The 15,957-nt window shown below is 49.1% G+C and overlaps 1 long non-coding RNA gene across 1 annotated transcript; it reads right to left on the minus strand.

Annotated features, from left to right (window-relative positions):
* Nucleotides 1–5,569: 5,569 nt before the first annotated feature.
* LOC102436558 lies at nucleotides 5,570–15,594 on the minus strand. Its single transcript, XR_330988.3, has 5 exons — nucleotides 14,974–15,594; nucleotides 13,638–13,701; nucleotides 10,413–10,507; nucleotides 7,882–8,383; nucleotides 5,570–5,800 (listed from the first exon to the last, which is right to left on the minus strand). It is a non-coding gene; the product is annotated as an uncharacterized LOC102436558 (long non-coding RNA).
* Between the last annotated feature and the right edge of the window lie 363 nt (nucleotides 15,595–15,957).

Genomic DNA, 15,957 nt, shown 5'->3' on the forward strand with positions numbered 1-15,957 from the left:
GGCAGGGCTGCCGCTTCCCTCCCCTCCGAGGGCTGGGCGGGCCCAGCTGCTCGCTGCCCCCCCCCCCGGCTTCTGGGAGCCGCAGGCGTCCCCTGGCGTGTAGCTGGCTGGCTGCTCCCCGTGTCTCCACATCGTCTCCCCTCTGTGTGTGTCTCTCTATACCCGAATTTCCCATTCGTATGAGGACACCTGTCCTGTTGGCTCAGGGCTCACGCTAGCGACCTAGTTTGTCTCTTGATTACCTCTGGGAAGCCCCTGTTTCCAACGAGAGTTCCACTCAGAGGTCGTGGGGGTCAGGGCCCCCACGTGTCTTTGGGGGACACGATTCAGCCCCTCCGTCCCTACGGCCGCACGCGCATCGCTTTGGCTTGAACTTCGCTTTGTGTCTCTTCCTTTCCAGCACAAAATGGTTTTCAAACGGCGTTTATCGAATGGTCAATTTTTAGATATGGGAATGAAATAAATCGGCGTTGCTGCTTCAGTCACGCATATAGATCAGTTCGCGGGCTTCAGCGCCTCTCCGCCCGCTCTGTGGATGGGTGGTGGGTCCGAGGCTCTGCCTGCGCCTGTCCCCGGCCGTGGCATACGCGCTTGTCTCATTACTAACTTTATTATGTGGTGCAGCAACCCGTCAGGAGAGGGAGGCTGTTCTCGCTGCTGCTGGACAGAGAGCACATGCCCAGCACGTGGGCCGGGTGAAGGGCCAAATACCCATTTGCAGCAAAGACCTGTCCCCGGCCCCCCAGGAAGGGGTTCCCTAGTCAGACCTTTGCTCCAAACACACTGCCCCGCGGTTTGCAAAGGGACGTGACCGCACGTGCGTTGCTAGGCCTGCTGCCTGGCCCTTCCGCTCAGCCCGCTCGGGAGCTGTTTCTGTCTTGCCACCTGTGCCTGTGCCATCGACTTTGTGCATGTTGCTCGGAAGGAGCCATGAAGGGGAGGAGGCCGCGGGGCCCTCTTCCCACAGTCAGTTTATGTTCTGTCACCTGCTCTTCCCCGGCACCTTCCTCCGAGGCCAGCGGGCCGGGAAGCAAGCGCCCGCCATCTGTCGCCTCTACCCAGGGCTGGAAGACGGAGGTTTGGAAAGGAACCCAGCAGACTCCCCGATCCAACAAACCTCCACTCAGCAGAAGGAAGGGGAAGAGGGACCCGGGGGAGAAAGTCCCTCTCAGGGTCCCTTGGAGGCGGCCTCTGTCCAGATGTCAGGGCAGCCCCCACCCGCCTGCGCGGGAGCCGCGGGGCTGAGCTGCAGGAGCCGCCAGGAATCTATTTTTATTTGGTGCTGTCTTGACTCTCCCTGCTTTGGGTGGAGAAGGAGTCTGGATTCCGCAGACGCCTCAGTGAACACAAACAGGAGCGGGCGGTGCCAGGGCTGTCACTCCTCCTCCGTGGTTTGGACGGGGCTTCCTGGTGGAGACCGTGGAAGGCTGGGGCCTGGGAGGCCAGGAGCAGGTGGTTTGCTTTACAGAGAGGCCCACGGGTGGCCAGGGAGGGGAGCGCCGTGCCCGGGGACAGATGTCTGCCCCTGCCAACGCTGGCTTCCCAGCAGCAGCTGAGGACTTGGGGGTGTGTGTGTGTGTGTGTGTGTGTGTGTCCCTACTTGTGTCCTGAAGACCTCAGGCCAAAGCGAGAAGGTGGCCATGGCGCACCCGGGCTGGAAGGATGCCCGAACCTTCCCGAGGGCAGAGCCAACTAGCCCTGGGATTCCTGGTTGGGCCTGGGCGTGTGGCAGGAGCCTGGGGGGCACTGCTAGGAGACGCCGCCCTCAAGTGCCACCAGGTCATTCCTCTGGCGACACCTTCGGCCGCCTGCTCAGGGCTGCCCTCCCTGGAGGGCGCGGCATGGAGCTCGAGGTGCAGAAGGGGCTCTCTTGCTGCTGAGCTCTCTGGTTCCCTGTGGCTCGGTGACTGACCTCTCTCTCCACATGATGTCCCCTGTCCCTGTCAGCACCTCTTTCTTCCTCTCCCCTGTCCCTCAGCAGCGTCTTGGCCTCCAAAATGACCACGTGTCAGCATTCCTGCGCTTCTGAGGATGATGAACGGGCTGGGGTGCTCATGAGAGGAAGCTTGGGACCCACCAGGGCCTCCTGGTCCTCTCCGTGGGCCCACCTTCTTCTGTCCCTTGTCGCCAGACTGCCCCGTAGGTGCGAACAGTTCTGCACTGTGATCTGACTTCTCCATAGCGCGTCCCTCCCTTTCTCAAACGGGCTGTCTTCCCCTTCTGAGCTCGCAGCCCCACCTGACGTCCTTTGGAAACCCAGTGAGCGCTGTGAAAACAAGGCCCCATTGGGGGCCGGGCACGGCCAGTCTCTCCAACGCTGGACAAGGGAGGGGTTTGCTACGATTCCCAGCCTGCCCTGGGCGCTCAGTCGCAGCGGCTCTCCTGGTGGGTGCCGCCCTGAGTCTTTGCTTCTCTGTGCCATCTGCTCTCTTCCCCTTCCCCTGCCCAAGGCTCGGAGCTCTTTGCTGCCACGATTCCTCTTCCTTCTCACATCAGGTCATTGCTGACGTGGCTGTACCCCTTAGCTGTCCCCTCCCACCCGCAGCTCTGAGCCATGGGACTTCAGTTCACTCCCGACTGCGTGCCGCTCTCCACGTCTCCCGGAGAGTGGGCCTCTGGGTGGCCAGCACGTCCTTCTCTGGGCAGAGCTCTCTGCCTGGCTGTCTCAGCGGTCACTGCCCAGCCTGTGGCCCAGGTGGGATGTTTCTGGTAGGAAGTGATGGGCCAGAAACGCACAACTCGAACTCAGCCATGATTTGCTGAACGTTTATTACGCCATCTGATATCGATAGTGAATGACTCAGAAAGATAGAAGGCAAATGTCATTAGATTCTGACGGGTGAGTTTTGGAAAAGACACGGATTGTGTCCTAGGCCCCCATTCCCGCCCCAAAGTGAAGTCATGCCACCATTTGCCTCCCCAATCCCAGCCCAGACTCCGGAGTCTCCATCAGAGCTGGCCACTCAGGGCCTTGCAGCCGCCCTCCTCGTCCTAGCAGCATCTTTCTCTTGCGACATGGATACAGACTCTCCCTGAGTTTATTTCAGGCTGCGAAGTTCCTCTTTCTCTCCTGGGCTTCCTCCCACGTCCAAGTTCTACCTGGGCTTCCGAGACCAGCTCAACCTGTACTCCTGCGGCGGCGAAGCGCTACAAACCTGCTGCCTTAAACCCGCAGAAATCTCCCTCCGTTCTAGACGACAGAGTGGAAATTAGGGGTCGGCGGGGTTGGCCCCTCCAAAGGCTCTAAGGGAGGCTCATCCACCCCCTCCAGTTCTGATGGCTCCAGGCATCCCGCGGCTTTGCCTTCATGACTCGGTCTCATGTGGCTTTCTCCTCTGTTTCCTCTTCTGTCTCTTATAAGGACACTCGTCGATGAGTTTAGGAGTCACTCAGATAACCCAGGATACTAGCTATCTCAAGACCCCTAACTCAGTTACATCTGGGAAGCCCCCTTTTCCAAATAAAGTCATATTATAGGTTCTGGGGATTCAGCGGTGGACATATCTTTTTTTGGGGGGGGGGGAGGAAGGGAGGGCAACATTTAATTCACTATAATCCCCAATTCCCTCGAAGGCGGCCCCCAGCCAGAAGTGACCTCTCTCCCCTGTGGGCTTCCGTGCCCTTACTCCAGTCACGTAAGGCATCCTTGTGCTTCTACTGTGCAGTGCTGATCTGTTGGGACTTGTAGTGGGAGTGTGGGTTACAGAGTTAGCAGTTCCGGGTTCAGCTCCCAGCTCTGCCACTTGCCAAGTCCCTGAACTCCCCTGCCAGGGCCAGGAGGCAGCGAGGGGCCACTCTCCGGGGCCTGCGACCGCAGGGCCAGCCCCCTTGCCACCCAGGCTGAGCTTTCTTACATGTTGCGCCATAGGTGCCCTTCTTGCCTTTGCCCCGGTTTTTAAATCTGCAAGGAAGGGACCCTTCTCCCGATAGAGAAACTGTCTGGATTAAGTGAGCGGCACAGCTAAACGACTCGGCCCGCCGCCTGGCATGTAGCGAGGGCTCAGTAGACGAAGCCGCCGTTTCTCTGGCCAGACAGTAAGCTCCCGAAGAGCTGGTCTTCAATTCTCATTCCTTTTTAGATTCCTAATAACTCCACGCGATCAGTGATGCTTGAGCGAATGAATGAACCCGTGCTCAGCCGGAGGCATGGGGTAACCGGGTGAGTGGTCTATCACCAGGCAGATCACTCCAGCTGCGCGTCCCTGGACCAAGAGTCCTTGAGCTGATTCATTTCCTTGTTCGTGTCTGGTGCTTGGAGGGTTTAGGTGAGGTGCTTTGGAGGGAAGGAGGGGAGCCCAAACCTCAGCACATTTCTGAGGTTGGTTTTCAAATTAGAACCATGAAGGAAAAGGCTCCCAAAGCGGGGTGCGCGGGCGCTGGAGGATTAGCGCGCGTCTGGAGAGCAGCAGCTCAAATGTGCAAAGTGGCTTCGGTCCACGCAGGCCGGTCCCCGGGAACAGCTGGGCTCCCTCTCGGTGCCGCACTTGCCAGCGCCCGGGGAGGAGTTGCTTTCCTAGAGCTCGGAGGCGATCTCGCCTCCGCCTGGAGCGCCATGAAACTCCCGGCAGCAGCTGGCCCCGGCCGGGGACCCCGAAGCATGGCTATTGGAACTGATGTTCCTCTTCGACATGGTGGTTGGGACTCATTAACTCGCAGTGAGGACCAGCACGGGAGGAGTTCCCGCCTTTCTAGCAACAAGGAATGTTTCCTTGGACAGGCCACTCGCCCTGTAACTGATTTTCTCTGCTGGCACAGGACAGCCTGCTGTGGGGGACCCCGAGGCTGGTGAGAAAGGGGATGGATTCAAGAATTCCTGGATGGGAAGGCTCTTCCCTTCGTTTACCACAATTGCTAAAACACGAGGTTTAATCGCCCGAGAAGGTCTATATTTGCGTGGAGACTGTTTATGTGTGAAATTTAACTTTATTTTTGCTTCAAGCTGACCACCAGAGCCAGACGATTGACGACTGTAACAATTCTAAATTCCCCACACCGTCCTGTTAGGTTCAGATCTGAGATCGTGGCCCTCAAAGCTCAAAAAAGTGTGTGTTTATCTAGCAACCTCACTAAAGCACTCATTTCCGCCGGTGCCAGACACATGGATCAGGTTTGCAGTCGGCTGCCCAGTTCAAGGGCTGCCTCTCGAACCAGCCACAGCGCTTAAGGGAAGCGGTCTGGAAGGCTGTTGGGAAAGTTGGTTTTAGTAACAGCCGCATTGATGTGCAGACGGTCACTATGGAACTGGCGAGCACCGAGCCGCTGTCGGTGGGGCTGAGCGTGCAGTCACCGTTCCTGGATGAGCTGTGCGCTTGGAAGCGGGAAGCACAGAGCGGGGTTCTCGGCTTCAGGCATTTGGCTCACTGTTTCCATCCACTGAGTCATGTCCACTGTTGCACCTGCTTCTTTTGGAGCAAAGCGTGCACATTATCACCATGACTCTTCAAAAGCACTAAATTGTACTAATCTACGAGATCTGTTTCTTTCCCTTTCTTTCCCTGCCATGAAATAGTGTGTGTGTGTGTGTGTGTGTGTGGGGGGGGGGAATGGGGGTTGAAAAACACCTTCTGAGTCATTGCCTGAGAAGTTTTTTATTGTGTGTTTTTCCAAGAGATTCAAGGTAGCAAAAGCAGTACAGGGCAGACATTTAGACGGAAAACAACCAGGTGGGAAAGACTTCTGCTTCACTCTGCCACAGGACAGGTAACTACCAGTCATTTCTGACGCTGTTAGCAAGTTGGAGAGTGGGGCTGGGGAGACTTTTCCAATAGAGGTGGTGGTACACACGCAAAAGAACCGCGGCCTGTAAGAGAGAGACTTCAGCACCAGTAATGACCTCACAGCTACCATTGGATCTTGTGTATATAAGCAAGAAGATCCTGATGTAAATATAGAGACATGGTTCTACACTCCCCTGGTATTAGCTTGTCATGAACCATGAAATGGTGCTCTTTTGAGCTCCCGGGTGCCCAAGAAACGAGAAAAAAGCTGTAGAGTAGCGGCAGAGGAGTCTAGGCCAGGGGTTGGCTAACTCCAGCCCGAGGACCGGCCATCTGCTTGTGGAAATAAGGTTTTACAGGCACACAGCCACGCTCATTCGTTTCCGTATTGTCTGTGGCTGCGTCCATGCTACAACCGCCGAGTGGAGTAGTTGCGACACTGTATGGGCAGCGCACCCTAAACATCATCTCTCTGGGTCTCTGAAGGAAACGTGAGCAGACCCCTGGTCTAGACAAATAGTCAGATGAGTCAAGTGTTGGCTAAAAGTCCCCGACTCACGATGCCAAAAGAAGGCCTGGGTTGGCTTTGGTTGTTGTCAGGCACTGTGTGATTTTAAAACATCTTTGCAAGCCGGCACAACTAATATTCTCATTCACCTTATTTTGTGGCAGCAATATGGAAAGTAAAATTAGACCTGAATATAGTTTATATGTTACCTGGACTTCTAGAGCATTGCTCCATTGCTTATATATATATATATATACGCAATATATATATGTATATATATATACACACGCAAGTCAATGTCATTTCTCAAAACTTTAAAAAAGATGCAAATGTTGGTGATCTTTAAAGTATTGGTATTATGCTCATGTCTCTGTGCAAAATTCTACAATGCTCAAAATCAAGTGCTGTAGCTATAATTTCAGTCCTACTTCAGGTAGAACTCTTTAGTCTAATGGTTTTCCCCATCTTTGAACCTGTTTTAAGAGTCACCAGAAGTCTGTAGGTTAAGACACCAGACACATTTCCGAGCCGAGCCTTCCAGTGCCAACATGCTGGACCGATTCGGTAAAACATGCCATAAAATTACGACTGTTTTATTCGAGTTAACGGGGCACTTTCCACAATGGCAGGCGTTCAACAGCCAGGCCTGGGCTCTGGGTCATTATGCACACGTTGGCGATAGATTTGAGTCTTGCCTTGGTGGCCAGGTTTGGTTGGTCTGGTCAGGAGTGCAGGGTCTGACCAAGGACACAGATCAAAGACCTGCAGCCATGAAAGCCGGTCTCCACAGGGCTGCGTTAACCAAGCTGCACAAAGGCAAGACAAGTGGCTGGAACCTCGCTGTCCTGACATGTCAGAGGTGACCTGAAGGTTTTGAAATGTCCTGAAGGATAGGGCTTATTTGATGTTGGTTAGAATGAAGGCTAACTCTTTTCTCCTCGTTTAAATGTTAGGTAGATTCATAAGTAACTGATGATGATGGACGCTGCCTGTGTATGTGATCTTAGTTGAGTTGTGATTAGTTGCAACAGAAAAGCCCTCCAGGGGACAGGAGCCCTGGCCTTCCTCTCTAGACTCAGATGGACCTCCTGGCTGTGTGCTTTGTCTAGGATTTAAATGGCTGGGACCCCGTTCTGTAACTGTTCCTTTTACCCAGGCGATTTTATAAAGCTTGAAATAATGACGTAGGGGAGAAACGCCGTGTTAGTGCGAATATCACCAGGAATTTAAATATGATTTTTTTTGAGACGTGTTAAGAGTTACAACATATAAACCCACATGATAAATTATAACAGCTAAGCCAAATGAAGGCATAGAATATGAAGTTTTTTCTTCCGTTTCAATTCAAGTGTAATAGGATCTTAATAGCCGAAGGAAACGACACCGTTCTGTATTGTTATTTAAAAAACTGGTCCTAGTTCTTAGGTTTTTTTTTTTTCCTTGCTTAAGAAGCCGGCAAGGTCTTTAGTTTTGGTCTGTCCCATCTCAGAATGCCACTTGTGAATTCGAACTTAAAGGCACCCTTCATGTTTAAAGGAGGGGCATAGTAGGGCTGGTTTTCAGAAAAGATGACTCCTTGTTCTTATTTAGGAACAGAAAGGTGAGACCTTTATGGGGCATCTAAGAAAAGATTTCAAAAAGTGACTGCTCTCAAACCTGTGTTCCAGGAGTCAGGCTGCGGGGGGAAAGTGTCTCTTTAAAGCAAAGCAGCGGCACTCCCGGAGGCTGGGAGCAGCGGCCAGATCGCGGGCCGTTTCTGCGTGGCAGTTCTGCTCGGGCAGCCAGGCTCTCATCAAGGTCCAGGCGGTCAGAGGCTCGCTAGGGAGAGCCCCGGGGGCGGGGGGCACTTCAAGTTACATTCCATGCGAACATTAGACTGTCAGAGCGCAGGGGGGCCGAGTGTCCACGGGATGGAGGTGGGCAGAGAACTGGAACGCACGCGAGCACATGTCAGCGATAAATAGCTGCTGACACAAATGGAACATGTGCAGCTTTTTAAGAAGGTGGGATCGAGTAACAGGCCCACAGCCATCGCTCTCGGCACTTCAGACCTCTTTCTTCTCTCCACTTCGGCTCTTTGTTGAGTCACTTCCATCAGGCAAAGTTCCACGGGATAAACCGTTTGAATCTGGTTGTATTTTATCCAACGTCTGTTTCCCTGCGGAGATAACAATCACACAGAAATCGTTCGAGCTCTTAGCGAAGTCTAAGTCTTAGTAATTTCTCCTCTATCTGGGCCACATCCCCCCTTTTTATACTAGGTGGTCACCCTCTAAACCAGTGGTTCTCAACCTTGGCTGCACATTAGAATCACCTGGGAATCTTTTTAAAATCCTGATTTCTGGGCCGCATCCTCCGGAAATTCTGTTTCTTTGTTCTGGGGTGGGGCCACAACATTAGTAACAAAGAAACAGAATTTCCGGAGGATGAGGCCCAGAAATCAGGATTTTAAAAAAGATTCCCAGGTGATTATTTTTTAAAAAAAAATATTTTATTGATTTTTTACAGAGAGGAAGGGAGAGGGATAGAGAGCTAGAAACATAGATGAGAGAGAAACATCGATCAGCTGCCTCCTGCACACCTCCCACTGGGGATGCGCCCGCAACCAAGGTACATGCCCTTGACCGGAATCGAACCTGGGACCTTTCAGTCCACAGGCCGATGCTCTATCCACTGAGCCAAACCGGTTACGGCACCCCAGGTGATTCTACTGTGCAGCCAAGGTTGAGAACCACTGCTCTAAAAAGAGGAAAACGCCAGCGGAGGAAAGGCCCTGGGCACTGCATGCCCCTCGCGATGTGGTCAGCACTGCCCAGGGGAGAGGGCAGTCTCCCCGCCCGCAGGGGCTGCCACGCTGGGCACGGAGACCAGCCCGGGTCGGCCGGGAGGTTAACACATTGCATTCCCTCATCTCCAGAGCTTTCTCCCCGGAGCCCTGTCTCCTTTTATGTTGAGCCTAACGCCCATAACTACACAGAAAGGCAGCCTTTCAGAGTGGCTTCTAAAGGCCACTGATCCTATGCACGGGGCTTTGTGAAATGAAAAAGAGTTGGAAATAAGTGAACTTCATTTCCTACCAAACCTCTAACCATACAGGTCACCGCCCTAATGCACACCTTGCCACGAACGCCAGTTCTTAATTCTTGCACTGAACGCTCTTAGCCGATCAGATGGCTCACGTGGGAAACAGAGCACAGAATTCACGGGGCCACGTTTTCTCAGTCGTGCCGACGAGGCGTTAATGGTTTGTGCTTCAAAGGCTTGGTCCTAACAGGATGGTGGAGGGACCTGTGAGGACACCACGACTCCTGTCTAGGAACCCATAGGTCACCCTAAACCAGTGATGGCGAACCTATGACACGCGTGTCAGAGGTGACACGCGAACTCATTTTTTTGGTTGATTTTTCTTTGTTAAATGGCATTTAAATATATAAAATATCAAAAATATAAATCTTTGTTTTACTATGGTTTCAAATACCAAAAAAATTCTATATGTGACACGGCACCAGAGTTAATGCTGACACGCCGAGCTCAAAAGGTTCGCCCTCACTGCCCTAAACCCTAGCAAAGCTGGAGACTGTTGAGGATGGAGGGCAGGACACAGGGGAGTGTTTCCTTTGTTCTGGACATTGCTTCTGTGGTCTGCATGACTAAAGCGAGGGATTCTCAGTGGAAGTAGGGAACTGCCTGGAAGGATGAGGCATGTCAAAGGGACCAGGATGAATGAGGGAAGGAGGGGAAGAAGCTACTCGTGTTCAGGTGTCCGGGGAGAACGTTACTCTTGGCCTCACAGTGCATAGGCCGCCTTCCTCAGGCACGATGTTCCTTAGCAGCCTGGCCTCTGCCTTTCATTGTCCCTCAAAGGCCCTCCGAGCACCGGGGCGGCTGCTAGGAGCCCTTCCCTGTTCCTCTCCTCCCCTTTTCCAATTTAAGGAAACTCACAGAGGAAATCTGCCATATCACCCAAATCAAGAGAACAGGGTCAGAGCCCGTGTTCTGTGCAAACCTGACATTCAAATAGATGAGTATTAGCACAGTTAAAACATCACCTCTGGTATTATCATTAAGTGCTTATGTTTTGAAAATAATGATGTTTTCTATGAATTTAACACCCAAAATCATACCAGCAGCTATTAATTTATGAGGATAACATTTTCTCTTGTAAATGAAAGAATATACAGTTTTACCGGGAATATTCCCCAAATCGATGTAAGACTGTGGCAGATGTTCCTTCTCTCGGTTTCTTGTGACCAACAACACACCCAGGAATGACAGAAAACACCTGTAAGAATAACATGAATACAGAATGCTGAGACAACGCATGGTATTAAATAACAGCCCCGTATTCCACATGGTGGCATAAATTCCACTGGTTTTGCTCTTCCTGTTTCCCATGGTAAGCTGCCTAAAACTTGTCTTAATTGCTGCAGCCAATAATATTTGTCCTCAGAACCAAGCCTTGGAGAGCCTCCAAGACATCTCCGCCCCAGCTTTTTACCATCTGGAGGCTAATTCAGGCTCTAAACCCTTTGGGTAGACATTAAGTCTCATTTTCTATCCATGCATGCCCAGACCCATTACTGGCATGCAAAACGAGCAAAAAAAAAAAAAAAAATTTATTCTTTAATTTTCTAAGAAATTTAGTTGTCCTTGGCCATAAGAATAGTCACAGTTTCCAGATCTCAGAAGTTTAGTCTTGCCCAAATATCTTATGAAATTGGATTTTCAAGAGATGGTTTTCTATGCTGAGAGTAGTCTGGGCTCCAGTTTGCATTACAACAGCCATGCAGAATACCAGATAAAATGTCCATACTACCCAAAGCAATCTATAGATTCAATGCACTCCCCATTAAAATACCAACGGCATATTTCACAGACCTAGAACGAACTCTCCAAAAATTCATCTGGAATAAAGAAAAAAAACAGACCCCAAATAGCTGCAGCAATCCTGAGAAAGAACAACAAAGTAGGAGGGATCTCAATACCAGATATCAAACTATATTACAAAGGTACTGGCACAAGAACAGACATATAGACCAATGGAATAGAATAGAGAACCCAGAAATCGACCCAAACCACTATGCTCAATTAACACTTGGAGTGGGGGAAACGAGTTAAGTCGGCTCGCGTGAATTGCGCGTACTCTGCGGGAGCCGTCTTTAACTCGGTTCATATAGATTTGCGGTGGAGTGCGGGAAACGTGTAAACTCGGGCCGATTGTAACTGTGTATTACCAAATATTTGTTTGTAATCCACCCTTTTGGTGGATGGAACAAAACCAAAAGACAGAGCCATCTTATATTTTGGCGGGAAATTCACCCCACACCGGAGTGTTAATATTTGACAAAGGAGGCAAGAGCATACAATGGAGTCAAGACAGTCCCTTCAATAAATGGTGTTGGGAAAACTGGACAGATACAAATGAAACTAGACCACCAACTTACACCATACTCAAAAATAAACTCAAAAATGGATAAAGGGCCCTGACCGGTTTGGCTCAGTGGATAGAGCGTCAGCCTGTGGACTGAGGGGTCCTAGGTTCAATTCCGGTCAAGGGTATGTACCTTGGTTGCGGGCACATCCCCAGTAGGGAGTGTGCAGGAGGCAGCTGATCAATGTTTCTCTCTCATTGATGTTTCTAACTCTCTATCCCTCTCCCTTCCTCTGTAAAAAATCAATAAAATATATTTTTTAAAATGGATAAAGGACTTAAACGTAAGACAGGAAACCATAAAAATTTTAGAGGAATCCACAGGCAGCAAAATCTCAGACATATGCCAAAGCAATATCTTCACCAGTACAGCTCCTAGGGCAATGGAAACTAAAGAGAAAATAAACAAATGGACTACATCAAAACAAAAAGCTTCTGCACAGCAAAAGAAACCATCAACAAAACAACAAGAAAGCCGACTGCATGGGAGAACATATTTGCCAAAGTTATCTCCGATAAGGGTTTAATCTCCAACATTTACAGGGAACTCATACAACTTAACAAAAGGAAGATAACCCAATCCAAAAATGGGCAACGGACCTAAATAGATACTTTTCGAAAGACGACATACAGAAGGCCAAGAGACATATGTAAATATGCTCAAAGTCACTAATCATCCAAGAGATGCAAATCAAAACAACAATGAGGTACCATCTCACACCTGTCAGAATGGCTATCATCAACAAATGACAAATGCTGGAGAGGATGTGGAGAAAACGGGACCCTTTTGCACTGCTGGTGAGCTTGCAGACTGGTGCAGCCACTGTGGAGAACAGTATGGAGTTTCCTCAAAACTAAAAATGGAACTCCCATTTGATCCAGTGATCCCACTTCTAGGAAACTAGAAGCACCAATTAGAAAAGATATCTGAAAAGATATATGCACCCCTATGTTCATAGCAGTACAATTTACAATAGCTAAGATTTAGAAACAGCCTAAGTGCCCATCAAAAAACTGCGATACATCTACGCAATGGAATACTATGCTGCTGTAAAAAGGAAGGAACTCCTACCATTTGCAACAGCATGGATGGACCCTGGAGAGCATTATGCTAAGCGAAATAAATCAGTCAGAGAAAGATAAATATCACATGATCTCACTCATTTGTGGAATATAATAACATAAACTGATGAACAAAAATAGATCCAGACACAGAGAAGCATCAATCAGACTGTCAAACCTCAGAGGGAAGGTAGGGGTAAGGGGAAGCGATCACCCAAAGGACTTGTATGCATGCATATAAGCATAACCAATGGACACAGACACCAGGGGGGTGAGGGCATTAGCGGGGGGCAGGGAGGGGGGCAAGGACACATATGTAATACCTTAATAAAGAAAAAAAAATCATTAAGCATCATTGGATTGCCATTTGGAACCAACGGATGATCCTATAAGTCGGTGATCCTCCGTCAAAGTCCTGTTCTCTGCGAGGATGTTGGCAATGATGCCCAGCAATGAAGGGTTAAAGCTGGGGGCCCAGACCAGGAAAGGGATGTCACCAATCTGATGGCATTAGGTCCAAAGCTAGATCTCCCCACCGTGGTCTTTTATTCTAGGTGATCCTAGAGGTGTCCACGGTTCCCTGATTGAGATCTAACCTAGGGGTCCCCAAGGGTGAGACAGGTCTGCTATAGTATGAAAAGGCATGGAGTAGCTACAAGGAGCCAGCGGATTTAACTTGACTTTGGCTGGAACTGAAAGTCCCCAGTGTTTCAGAACCCTCGGACAGATACCTAAATCACAAAGTCAAAAGTCACTGAGCCTTGTGTAGGGTGTTAAATTGAAAAATGTTTCCTTTAGGAGCTCAGGAAACGGTTGTCTCTTCTATAATTTTCCAGTTTTCTAGGCCTCACGTACAATGCCAACAATCCTACATAAAAGTAATAGCATTTCATATAGCTTAACTCAGACATTTACTCACCCAAAAAAATATATAAACATGGCGAGAAAAGCTGCACCAAGGAATTCCCTATAAAATACGATGCCTATAACAGGAATAGAAGACAACATTTTAGGATAAGCATATTTACAATAGCTACACATTGTTTTTCAACTTATGTCAATAGAGGAGGCCCCCTTTGGCCTCGGTTTCGCTTTTGTGGTTTCTGTTACCCAGGGTCAAGAATATTAAGTGAAAAATTCCAGAAGTAAACAATTCCTAAGTTTTAAGTTGCAGGCTGTCCTGAGTTGCATGACGAAATCCCACATCCCCGGGACATGAGGCCTCCCTCTGTCCAGCATATCCATGCTGTATATCCTGAGTCAGCAGCCGTCTTGGTTGTCAGGTTGACCATGTGCCAGTGTAGAGCCTGGGTTCAAGTCACCCTTAATAATGGCGCCAAAGCACAAGAGTAAGTGATGCTGGCAATTTGAACATGCCAAAGAGAACCCAGAAAACGTATTAATTACTTTTAAAAATTGCCCACTGGCAGTCATATTGCTTGCCATGAAGTAAAAAAGATGAGCCAATTAGGAAACAGATAATCCCCTACCTACCTCCAAAATACAGACATTTTGCAATAGGAAATGAAATCTCAATATGACACAGCGGTGAATTTATCCAATAAGCCAAAGAACAAGGGGGAAATCAGTACCAAACGTAGGAGTGATATACCTGGATCTACCAAGTTTAAATGTCATATTTTTAAAAAACCACTATTGTGTCTGACACATTAAAAAACTGTCCATAAAAATAAAAGAATGCAATAGTAGAAAAACAGAGGCCAGAACAGCAAAAGCAGTAGTTTCTGTTCTCATCTGTCTGGCCTTCCTGGAACACTGGGTTCTGTTTTGGGCCCCACTCTCTGATCCAGGTGGTGAAGGCCAGAGACGGACGAGTGAATGGACCTGAGGTGTTTGGCCCAAAGACAAGACACAAGAGGACCCTTCCACTGCTCTGCTCACCAGCAGGGCTGGCAAGGAGAGGACTCCAGAAAGTGGAATTAAGGTGAGTGTCTTGAATTCACAGGGAGGCTAGTTTCTGTCCAATATAAGGAAACACTTTCTAATAATTAGAGCTCTCAAAATAATTAGAGTAATTTAAAACGGGACTGAGCTGTCTCGGGAGGCGGACGGCCTGGGGAGCACTCGCAGCCAGTTGAAGAGCGTGTCCTAGAGGGGTTATGGAGGAAACCTAGACACTGTGTGAGGCTGGGAGGACATGGCTTATGCAGATCCTAATAACCAAAGGATTCCTTGCTTTTCTCATATGTGTGTTGTGGGAGTAGAACACCTAAGTACAGAAAGCCAAAACTCACCTGCAATAATGGCACTGGTTGTGAAGAAAATATGGTTAATGGGCACCACCGTCGCTGTACTGTAGAGATTCGTGGCTTGATTCAGGAACCTAGAGCAGAAGGCACTTCCTGAAGCTCTGGCCTTAAGAGATGCTCAGCAATAAGTTAACAATAACATCAAGAAATGCATGTTCTTCAGCTACAACTACAAAGGGAAAGGAAGTGCAGTAGAAGGGCATTTCCAATCAGCAGTCATAGCTTATATGCATCTGATGTATGAGATCAGATGTCAGGTTTTATGGTCTGTTTAAACCAACAACAGTAACAATGAAAAGCAATTAATCATATTCTGAGGCCACAGAAGTTTGAGTTGGAAGCAATTCAAGCTGCTGGACCGGTATCACACTGCGGCTGATTCATTACGATAGACCCCAGAATCTGTTAAATATCATATCGAGGGAATAGTAGAGCTATGCATTGACATGCCACGTGCCAAGAAAGAAGATGGAGAAGTAAAAGGAATGTTTAATGTTTCAAAAACAATGCTTGGGGCTCCAGCTGCAGAGCACATGTGGGAACTCAGCTTCTCACGTTGGCGACCAACCGAATTCAGGTTCCCGCACTGTGCTGTGCTGCCCTGTCCGGGACTAGACCAGTGATGGTGAGCGAACCTTTTGAGCTCGGCGTGTCAGCATTTTGAAAAACCCTAACTTAACTCTGGTGCCGTGTCACATATAGAAATTTTTTGATCTTTGCAACCATAGTAAAACAAAGACTTATATTTTTGATATTTATTTTATATATTTAAATGCCATTTAACAAAGAAAAAGCAACCCAAAAAATGAGTTTTGCGTGTCACCTCTGACACGCGTGTCATAGGTTCGCCATCACTAGACTAGAACCTTCTCTAGAGCAGTGCATTGCACTGACATCACCTGGGTGCTTTCAAAAAGCATGAATGCTTAGGTCCTATTCTTGAGCAATTGGAAAAAAAAATAATTTTTA

Source organism: Myotis lucifugus, unplaced genomic scaffold (genome assembly GCF_000147115.1).
Source record: "Myotis lucifugus unplaced genomic scaffold, Myoluc2.0 scaffold_3333, whole genome shotgun sequence".
In the NCBI taxonomy this organism is placed as follows: Eukaryota; Metazoa; Chordata; class Mammalia; order Chiroptera; family Vespertilionidae; genus Myotis; species Myotis lucifugus.